A 12099-nucleotide genomic window follows, 5' to 3' on the forward strand; every position below is an offset into this window, starting at 1 on the left:
TGACTCTTTGTGATCTCATAGGCTATAGCGTGCCAGGCTCTTCAGTCCATGGAATTTACCAGGCAAGAATACTGGAATGGGTTGCCATTTCCTTCTGCAGAGGATCTTCCTGGCCCAGGGATCAAATCCACATCTCTCGCATTGACAGGCAGATTGTTTACTGCTGAGACACCAGGAAAGCAATTCAACTATACTTTACCTAAAAGCTGTATAATGGAAGATTATGTAAGTAACTGATAAACCTTGATTAAAAACAGCATTAAGCAAAAAAAAAAAAAAAAAAAGAAGAGGTGGAGGGTTCCACTTGGAACAAAATTCATGATCTGTTCAAGTCTCACTGGCTCCATATGAAATAATGGCAGACTGGGAGACAGAACTTGACCTTATGAATTTTCCTTTTCTCTAATAGCGCCAAAGCCTTTACTTATGCTCTGTGACACTGTAAAAGATTTTTTTTTAATTATTTTGATATCCCAGAAGATGGGACTCACTATGAACAAACTTACCAAAGCGTTTTTTATTTTTATTTTTTCAGGTAGAGCTGAATTATCGGACTGATATGTACCTTTGCTATATATATACACATATATATATATGTATATATATATATATATATATACATGACAGTTACAAGTGAAATGCCCATCAGCGAGAGCAGCTTTTTGAAAGAGTACATTGTACCACTGGATTCAGGAGCTATTATAATTCTATGTTGTTGTTCAGTCACCTAATTGTGTCCAACTCTTTGCAACCCCATGGAATGCAGCATGTCAGGCCTCCCTGTCCCTAACCATTTCCTGAAGTTTGCCCAAGTTCACGTCCATTGCATCGGTGATTGCTATCCCGCCATCTCATCTGCTGACACCCTTTTCTCCTTCTGCCTTCAAGGGACTTTTCCAGTGAGTCAGCTATTTGTATCAGAAGACCAAACTATGGGAGTTTCAGCTTCAGCATCAGTCCTTCCAACAAGTATTCAAGGTTGATTTCCCTCCAGATTAACTGGTTTGGCCTCCCTGCTGTCCAAGGGACTCTTGGGAGTCTTCTCCAGCACCACAGTTTGAGGGCATCAATTCTTTAGTGTTCTGCCTTCTTTACGGTCCAGATCTCACAACCATACATGACCACTGGGAAGACAATAGCCTTGGCTATATGGACCTTTGTCAGCAGAGTAATCTCTCTGTTTTTCAATACACTCTCTAGGTTTATCACAGCTTTTCTTCCAAGAAGCAAATGTCTTCTGATTTCATGGTTGTAGTTACCATCTGCAGAGATTTTAGAGCCCAAGGAGAGGAAACCTGTCACTATTTCCACCTATTCCTCTTCTATTTGCCATGCAGTAATGGGGCCGGATTTCATGATATTGTTTTTTTTCTTTTTTTTTTTTTAATATTTAGTTTTAAGCCAGCTCTTTCACTCTCCTCTTTCAACCCTCATCAAAAGGCTCTTTAATTCCTCTTAACTTTCTGCCATCAGAGTGGTATCATTCACATATCTGAGGTTGTTGATGTTTATCCTGCTTATCCTGATTCCAGCTTGTAACTCATCCAGCCCATCATTTCTCATGATATGCTTAGTATATAGACTAAACAAACAGACTGCTGTCTGTGACAGCAGACAACCTTGTCACAATTCTTTCTCGATCGTGAACAAATCAATTGTTCCATACTGGCTTCTAACTATTGCTTCTTGACCCACAAACAGGTTTTTCAGGAGATAAGTAAGATGGTCTGGTATTCCCATTTCTTTAAGTACTTTCCACAGTTTATTATGATCCACAGTATCAAAGGTTTGGCATAGCCAATTAAACAGAGGTAGATGCTTTTCTGGAATTCCCTTACTTTCTCTATGATCCAGCAAATGTTGGCAATCTGATCTCTGGTTCTCTTCCTTTTCTAACTCCAGCTTGGACATCTGGAAGTTCTTGGTTCACATAATGCCAAGCATGCAAGATTTTAAGCAGGACCTTACTAGCAAGGGAGATGAGTGCAACTGTCCAATAGTTTGCACATTCTTTGCTACTACCCTTCTTGGGAATTGGGATGAGGGTTGATCTTTTCCAATCCTGTGGCCAGTCTTCCAGATTTGTTGATATATTGAATGCAACACCTTGATAGAATCACCCTTTAGGGCTTTGAATGAAAAGTGAAAGTTCCTCAGTTGTGTCCAACTCTGCAATTCCTTGGACTATACAGTCCATGGAATTCTTCAAGTCAGAATACTGGAGTGGGTAGCCTTTCCCTTCTCCAGGGGATCTTCCCAACCCAAGGATCAAACCCAGTCTCCCACATTACAGGTGGATAGTTCTACTGGAATTCCATTGTACCCACTGGTTTTATTAACTGCAGTGCTTCCTAAGGCCCACTTGACTTCACTTTCCAGGTATGGCTCTTGGTGGCTAACTACCCCACAGTAGTAATCAAGTTTAGTAAGTGTTTTTTTTTTTTTTAACAGTTCTGTGTATTCTTTCCATCTTTTCTTGATCTCTTCAGCATCTACTAGGTCTCTACCATTTCTGTCCTTTATTGTGCCCATTTTTCGGCAAAATGTTCCCTTGATAATGCTAATTTTCCTGAAGAGATCTCTAATCTTTCCCTTTCTGTTGTTTTCTTCTAGTTTTATACACTGTTCCTTGAAGAAGGCCTTCTAGTCTCTCTGCGCTGTTCTATGGAAATCTACACTTCGTTGGATATGCCTTTCCCTTTAACCCTTGCTTTTCACTTCTACATAATTCTATGTAGTAGAGCATTAAAAATAATGGTAGATAGAAGATAATTAGACTTAATTCTGAGAAACCTTTACAAGGGCGTTAAAACAGAGGTTGGCAGATAATTTTTTTTTTTTTTACATTTTTAAAGTAAAAAAGAGTAAGAATAAGGAGGAAGGGGAGGCAGAGAAAAAGGAGGAGGAGGAAGTAGATAGGAGAAGTAATAGAGATCAAATGTGGCCACAGACCTAAATATTTACCATCTATCTTTTTACAAACAAAACCCTGCTTTAGAGTAAAAAAACCACTGTTTTATTTTAGATAACAATTTAGTATTTTCATAGGATTGTGTATGTGCATTTTATAGGGAAGAGAGAAGTGTGGATATATTGCTGTAAAAAAAAAAAATTGTATCCCCATCTAGTCTACATGGTAAACTGTAGAGCAAAGTGGATCAGGACACACAGAGGAGACAGCCAACCATCAGTCTGAAAGCTAATTTGAATTTTAACAAACGTAAGCCTTGAACCCCTTGTCTTTATAACACTTCCTCATGTGCATCAAAACTCAAGAAGGCTCTCTCTTACCAACACTGTGTTAATATTTTCAGATGCTGTCTAAAATGACTCTGTTTCCCTCTTCTAATCCTTCACAGCATTTCAAGGCCTCTTTGGAAATGATGGCACATTTGGCCCCATGTTCCTTGATAGCTCAGAGGGATTTTTTGGGGAGGGAGGTGGGAGGGGGGTTCATGTTTGGGATCGCATGTACACCCGTGGTGGATTCATGTCAATGTATGGCAAAACCAATACAGTATTGTAAAGTAAAATAAAGTAAAAAATAAAAATTAAAAAAAAATTAAAATTAAAATTAAAAAAAAAAAAGAATCCGCCTGCAATGTAGGAGACCCCAGTTCGATTCCTGGGTGGGAGAGACCTGCTGGAGAAGGGATAGGCTACCCACTCCAATATTCTTGGGCTTCCCGTGTGGCTCAGCTGTAAAGAATCCACCAGCAATGCGGGAGACCTGGGTTTAATCCCTGGGTTGGGAAGATCCCCTGGAGAAGGGAAAGGCTATGCACTCCAGTATTCTGGCCTAGAGAATTCCATGGATTATATAGACCAAGGCACCGCAGAGTCAGACACAACTGAGACTTTCATTCATATCACTTCAGCCTTATTAGGTTAGCACTTCCAACAGTTAAGTCTAGCTTTAAAAGGCTTCAAAGGGTAATAATTGTTCTTTAGGCTTCCAAAATATACATTTCCCTAGTCTTTTGTTTGATAATATCTTCAGTTAGGATATAGGAACATATTTCTTATCTGTTCCCTACCCTGTTTCCAATCTTCTAGAAGGATGACTTTGAATCTTCTCGAAGGATGTGTTTGCTAAGTTGCTTCAGTTGTGTCTGACTCTGTGCCAGGCTATGGAATTAGCTTGTCAGGCTCTTTTGTCCAGTGGAATCCTCCAGGCAAGAATACTGGAGTGAGTTGCTGCTAGAAGGATAGGTAGCTTGCTTGCCCCCATTTTTGTTAGTAATAGTCCCTAGAATCTTTGTTTCCTAATCTGAGACCTTAACTTTTCTTTCTGTCTCCTTTGGATGGCCAGATCTTATAGCCTAGAACTTATTAGGTGAATAAATAGTTTAGAATACAGCCTTTTCTAAAGCTAAAACTATATGAGTGTTTTTTTCTTAATTAGGTACAATGTTGGACCATAATTTTATATAACTAACACAATTGAATTTTAGTTATTTGAAATTCATATAGCACTATTTTTTAAATCTGAAGTGCAAATTTTATTTAGAAAATTATAATAAATTTAGTTGTTTATTAAGCCAAATTCAATAATTATTTTAGGCCAAAACATTGTCATCAATTTTAATCTATTTTAGTGCAGAGTACATAGGTCATTGATAGCTTTTAAAGTTCTTCCTCATTTGGAGGTATAGATTGAGTGAGCATTTTTATCTGTTTTTGGAAAACAGAAAATGAGATAAAGTGTGGAAGGCTGACTCATCAATTGCTACTTGGAAGGTCAAGATATTAAACCTGAGAACGTAATATTTGGTTCATATTCGTTCCCAGAAAGAAGAAGTAGCAGGTGTTTTAACCTTACTAATATACGTACTGTTACTAGTAAGGGAATAGAATTCTTGTATTTTTCTCAGTTAATGAGTTAAAACAATTAAGTCCAGCTAATGATGTTGACCTTGTATATGTAACTTCTACATTGAGGCTATAAAATCCAGTATACTTGATGCAAAAGAAAATGCAGGTTTAGGATGTTAGTGGCATGTCAGATTTCTTAGCTGACTTGCAAGTTTGATGCTCATCAAGTAACATTCAATTGCTGTTCCTAAATTTGAGTGAAAATCATATATTTTAAACTTTTAGAACTTGATACTATGTTTAACCTGACATAGGAAGAGTGCTGAATTCACAAAAATATTCCTAGCGTTTTCCATTTTCAATGTTTTATATTTATACAGTCTTCACAATTATTTTATCTGAATTATTTCATTTGATTCTCTTAAGGTCTTAGATAGTAGTAAGGGTATATATATATAATTTCCACCTTGCAGTCAATTTAAGGTTACACAATAAGTGTGAATATATTGACTCCTATTATTTTTTCCATAAAACTCCTTTTCTGAAATGGCTCCATTGTACTCTTTCCCAAATAATTTGAAAGAGATTATGAAGAACAATTCTTAACATTTTTGTTAATTGAAAAAAATAAATTAGGGACATGCGTTTAGATAATTTAGCTGTATTTTTCTATTAAAAATATGAAAAAACAATGAGGTTGTTTTTGAATGTCAGAATATTTAGCTAGACTGCAATGCTGTTAACTGATAGGTGTTATATAGCTCAAGAATTTTTGGAACTGAAACGTAATGAACAAGGAGGAGATTATGGGCACCAAAAATCCGCTTATAAATCTTTATAGTTGGCTCTCCTATGAAGCTCCTCTATATAACTGCCTCCTCCTTATGTGTGTTTGATGGCCTAGATTATGAATGATGGTTGTTCTAATTAGAATTGTGAGACTCTAAAAGATCTCGTATACACTTTAGATATACTGGCTCAATAAGAACTGTTTTAATACAAGCTGTTCCTTATGGATGCTGTTCAACAGTATCTTTCTGTGCCTTTTTCCTTCAGTAACTGCTGAAGTCGTCATTTACACTGAACAAATTATCCTGAGCAAGGAGTAGGAAGCAATCAGCAAGCTATAGTTGGGAAAATGTCTAGTTTCTTTTCATGACAGGTTGGAAAAGGCCAGGGGATGTGCCATTTGTCCAGCCTGGTAAGGAAGTACTCTATTAAGAGGAAAAAAACAGAAAACAGAAACAAAACAAAAAAATAGTAAAAAATGTAAACACGGTTAAGCTGCTGTCTTGCTGAGAACATGGATAAAGGAAAGTTTGACAGAGTATGTAGTTTATTCTGCAAACCATTTTATGCATACGATGGCATATGATGGAAAACGGAGACAAGTCTTTTAAGGAAGATTTTCTCTTTTTTATAAATAATTTCAATTTTACTTTCTCTTAGGGACACAACAAATTACATTTTTATGTGTAAATAGAGGAAAAAACAGTGGGCAAAAAAACAAATATTCAAAAGAAATTGAGAAAAAGTATTTTTCAAAAGATGGATAGAGGTTTAGTTCTATTTCTTAAAAAAGGAGAAATATAAAAATTAGATTAAGGCTGTATATTATCACCCTGCTTATTTAACTTATATGCAGAGTACATCATGAGAAATGCTGGGCTAGAAGAAACACAAGCTGGAATCAAGATTGCCAGGAGAACTATCAATAACCTCAGGTATGCAGATGACACCACCCTTATGGCAGAAAGTGAAGAGGAACTAAAAAGCCTCTTGATGAAAGTGAAAGAGGAAAGTGAAGAAGTTGGCTTAAAGCTCAACATTCAGAAAATGAAGATCATGGCATCCGGTCCCATCACTGCATGGGAAATAGATGGGGAAACACTGGAAATAGTGTCAGACTTTATTTTGGGGGGTTCCAAAATCACTGCAGATGGTGACTGCAGCCATGAAATTAAAAGACGCTTACTCCTTGGAAGAAAAGTTATGGCTAACCTAGATAGCATATTCAAAAGCAGAGACATTACTTTGCCAACCAAGGTCCATCTAGTCAAGGCTATGGTTTTTCCAGAGGTCATGTATGGATGTGGGAGTTGGACTGTGAAGGAAGTTGAGGGCCAAAGAATTGATGCTTTTGAACTATGGTGTTGGAGAAGACTCTTGAGAGTCCCTCGGACTGCAAGGAGATCCAACCAGTCCATTCTGAAGGAGATCAGCCCTGGGATTTCTTTGGAAGGAATGATGTTAAAGCTGAAACTCCAGTACTCTGGCCACCTCATGCGAAGAGTTGACTCATTGGAAAAGACTCTGATGCTGGAAGGGATTGGGGGCAGGAGACGGGGATGACAGAGGATGAGATGGCTGGATGGCATCACTGACTCGATGGACGTGAGTTTGAGTGAACTCTGGGAGATGGTGATGGACAGGGAGGCCTGGCGTGCTACAATTCATGAGGTCTCAAAGAGTCAGACACGACTGAGCAACTGAACTGAACCAAAACCGAAGGTTGATTTGATACCAAAGGCTGCTGACTTCTTTCTGAGCTTTTCTGATTGCCTATTATTCATCTGCTACAGTAAGGAATAACCAGTCAGATCCTGGAGACATACTTCATTTCACCATAATAAAAATCCCACAAAATCTTTTACCCCACAATATGAGTAGAAAGGTTGATTCATCACTTTTAGAAATATTGCAACTTTTTAAAGTTCATTTTATCGAATTTTTCCATATTAGTTATAGAATCATTATTCTAATTAAAGTAAGAAGAAACCACCAATACTTATTTGGGGTGAATATACATATATTTCACTCATCCAAGACAATGCAAGTTTACTTAAAATGGTCATGATAATTGACTATGCTTCATGTAATTCCAGTATCATGTCTTACTATTTATATGGTGGATTTAAGAAAATTTGTAGGTATTAAATTACTTAGTGGTAGATTAATTTTCTGCTTTAAGATTTAAACAAAGGAAATTCACATTAAGAGCAGAGATGATTCTACCTTTCTGAAAGCTATTACAGTATTGGATGGTATTGAACACCAAGTAACAATTTGCGAATGATACTCTACTAAAATACTCTATTGTTTAAAAAGGATTATCTGGAATAAGTAGTCTACAAAAATTGCTAAGACTAGTAAATGAATCAGAACTTCTATAGCTGATTCCTTGTGGTAGTGGTAGGAACTGGAGATAACACTGGATTATTTAGATACACAGAAAGTCAAAACTGTATTTGTCCTACTTTGGTAACTTTTAACAAAATTATCTATACTTCTAATTGATATAATTTTACTTTCTGAATCTGATTAGTGACATGAGAAATGTACTCATGCTTATCACTAAATTTTCAAAATTTCTTACTATTTCAATCAACATTTCACATCATTTATATTAGGTTGGGAAGAAAATAGCCAATATCAATTTTATAAAAGCTGATTAGTCTTATTCTTTTCATATTTTCTATGCGAGGTTATTATTTGAATGTTATTTTTGTTCTTTTCCTTGTTCTTTCAATATACATATTTTTGTGTGTGTGATTCTATTTAATGCCTTGAGGAAGGAAATGGCAACCCAGTCCAGTATTCTTGCCCAGAAAATTCCGTGGACAGAGGAGCCTGGCAGCCTATAGTCTATAGGTTTACAGAGTTGGACATGACTGAGTGACTTTCACTTCACTTCACTTCATGACAGGTTCTAGGTTCATGAACAGGTTCCACCTCAGTTCAACTGATGCAAATTCATTCCTTTGTATCAACCTCAGTTTATTATCGGTTGTCACAAAGACTTGGACACAACTGAGCACACATATTTAATGTCTGTAGCTGACAACTGTAAGTAATTCTAAATTTTGTTTCACTGTTTCTTTAAAAAATGTTTTCAACTTAATATTTTTCTTCATATCCTTTGTGTCTTATTATTTTAGAAATAAGTATAATTCTACTTCTATAAAACATTTTTATTGTGAAATCTTTTACTTCTATATCAAAGGGCACAAAATGAAATATATGCTCAGTTCAGTTCAGTCATGTCCATCTCTTTGCAACCCCATGGACATCAGCATGCCAGGCTTCCCTGTCCATCACCAGCTCCTGAGGCCTACACAAACTCATGTCCATCCCATCAGTGATGCCATCCAACATGCTCAATAAATTGTTACAAAGAGAACACATTTCAATCACCACCAAGATCAAGAAATAATATATAATTTACTGTAGATTATATGTGACTAACACACACAGAGATTATAGGTTTACCAGCATAAATATACACTTCCTAAAAACGATGGCTTAGTCTTATTTTTACATTTCATGTACATGATGCTTTCGAATATATATTATTTTGTATTTGGCCTCTTTCACTCAAAAATTTTTAAAATAGCCATGATACTTAACGTAGGTATAGTTTGTTTACTTGAATTGCTCCATTGTATTTCTCATATGAGTATCTTTCACCACAAATTCTTGATCCATTATGCCATTGGTAAAATTGTTCCCAGTATTTGATTATTATGAATAATGACTCATTACACCTTCTTTACTTTGGGCACAATGGATATGCATTTACTTTGTTTATACCTAGGAGTAACTTTGCTTACCTATAGAGAATATAGGACATAGGACAATGCAATAGAGAAGACCAAATGAGTTTTACAGAGTGACTGTGCCAATTTGTACTCCCACCAATAAGACAGAATAGTTGCCTGTGCTAGATCATTTTCCATATATGATATTGCTGGACTATTACTCTAATCTTTTGGACGGGTATATTGTTGCATTTTATGGCTGCCTTTTGGGTTTCCCTGATAACTAATGATGTTAAAGACCTTTCCATATGTTTATTGCCCATATTGATATCATCTTTTCTGAAGTACCTGATCAAGTCCTTGGCCATTTTCCTAATTTTGACTAATTTATTTTTCTTATTAATCCATAGGTAATCTTTAAATCTTCTCAGTAGAAACCCTTTGTTGGCTGTAGATTTTGGAAATGTCTTTGCTTGCTATTTGCCTTTTCATTATTTTAATGGTGTCCTTTGCGAACAGAATTTTTTTTATTTTAAAGAAAAGAGATGTATAATTTTGACCTTTAGATTAGTGTTTTTAGTGTTATGTTTCAGAAAATTTTTTCCAAGGTCATAGACACTTGCTCTTGTATAATTTTCTAGAAGGTATATCATTCTTTCTTTTACACTATTTGGGTGCCATCTATGGGGTCGCACAGAGTCGGACATGACTGAAGCAACTTAGGCAGTAGCAGCAGTAACAACCTCACTAGAACTATATTTGCTGTTACAAAGTAGAGATCATATTTCATATTTTCCGTGAAAATATCCAAATTCCTGAGTAATATATATCGAAAATACCAACCTTTTCTCACTAATATGCAATATTTCCTTTGTCAAAAATCAAAGATACTTGTATCTTGGATTTGTTTCTAGATTCTTTTATATGTCTATGACATTTCTTTCTATAATTTTACACTGTCAATGATTGTACAAATCAAGTCTTTGTATCAGATAGAAGAAAGACCTCTCAGTTTGTTTTGTTCAAAAGCATCTTGATGGTGATGGTGATTTTAATTTTCACATATATTGTAAGTTCATTGAAGTTCAAAAAATATTTTAAGATAACATTGAATTTTCAAATCTATATAGTATATCCTGTTTTATATCACTCTTCTTTAATTTCAATATTTTATATTTTTATCCATATGAGCTTACATATAATTTATTTTTCATATATATTTGTAAATTATTTCAAATGTGATCTTTTTTAAATGCAATTTTCTGTTCCTGTAAGTAGAAATGCCATTGACCTTTTTATTGCTGAACTTGCAACCAGCAAGTAAGGTAAACACACTCAGTTTAACTACTTTACCTGTTGGTATTTTCTGGATTTGATATGAGCATAATAATATCATATCAAATGAAGAAAGCCTCATTTATTCCTTTTTAATTATTTTATCATTAGCCTCTTTTCACTTGCCTTATTGCACTGGGTAGATTTTACACGTAAGTAACAAGGACAGAGGAGAAGGCAATGGCACCCACTCCAGTACTCTTGCCTGGAAAATCCCATGGACAGAGGAGCCTGGTAGGCTGCAGTCCATGGGATCGCTAAGAGTCGGACATGACTGAGCGACTTCACTTTCACTTTTCAATTTTATGCATTGGAGAAGGAAATGGCAACCCACTCCAGTGTTCTTACCTGGAGAATCCCAGGGACGGGGGAGCCTGGTGGGCTGCCGTCTATGGGGTCGCACAGAGTCGGACACGACTGAAGTGACTTAGCAGCAACAAGAGCAGATGTTCTTGTCTGTTGCTTAATCTCAAATATTTTAATATTATCTATTAATTATGTTAATGTATAGTTTTTAAAAATCATTTCTTAGATCAAAGTTCTCATTATTTCTAATTTAATATGAGGCTTTGCATAAAAGATACTGGCTTTAATAAAATGCTTTTATTCTGTACCTACTAAGATGTTATGGAATTCTTTCTCCTTTATTTAGTTAATGTGGATAATAACATTTATTAATTTTAAATGTTAAGCCAATCCTACATTTCTAAAACATACATAATTAGGCTGTGAAATATTACTAGTCTCATTTCACATGTATAATAATTTAAAATTAAAGATACAAAATGATTTGCTGAGGGATGGAACAAAAGCATTAATTTGTTTCTTAATCTTTGTTCACTTTATTATTAATTTGCACAGTGAAATAAGCAGAATCTTTATAATTGCATTCAAATATCATATTTGTATAATTTCATAATTTGGATACATTTCATCACTCACAGCCTAATTTTTTTCTTTAAAATGATGCTTGTGTTTGGTATTAAAAATAGAAAAGATATAATACATAAGAGCATTAGATATTTTAAAATATATTTATCATAGATTATGATGTTTTTAACTTCAAATGTAAATATTTTATTTTTAATAACCTAGAAATTATAGAAAACAAGGTATATTTCTCACAAGTGTAAATATTCCTCCTGTGAATTTAAAATTATATCATCCTTTTTTTTTCTCCTGTTTTATGCACAGATTTTTTTCTGTGTTGTGTTTTTGCTATATCTTATATAGTCACTATTATTGTACAATAAGGTGCTTTGTCAAAAAGTGTTTTACACCTTTTGCAAAGACCCTGTAATACATTATAAATTGTATATCACACAATTGAAAACCAAATATTCTTGGGTGAAATAAAAGATAGAAACACTGTGTAAAAGTCAAGAGAGGAAAAACAAAATGAAGTGGATGG

Source organism: Capra hircus, chromosome 4, assembly GCF_001704415.2.
Source record: "Capra hircus breed San Clemente chromosome 4, ASM170441v1, whole genome shotgun sequence".
NCBI classification, from domain to species: domain Eukaryota; kingdom Metazoa; phylum Chordata; class Mammalia; order Artiodactyla; family Bovidae; genus Capra; species Capra hircus.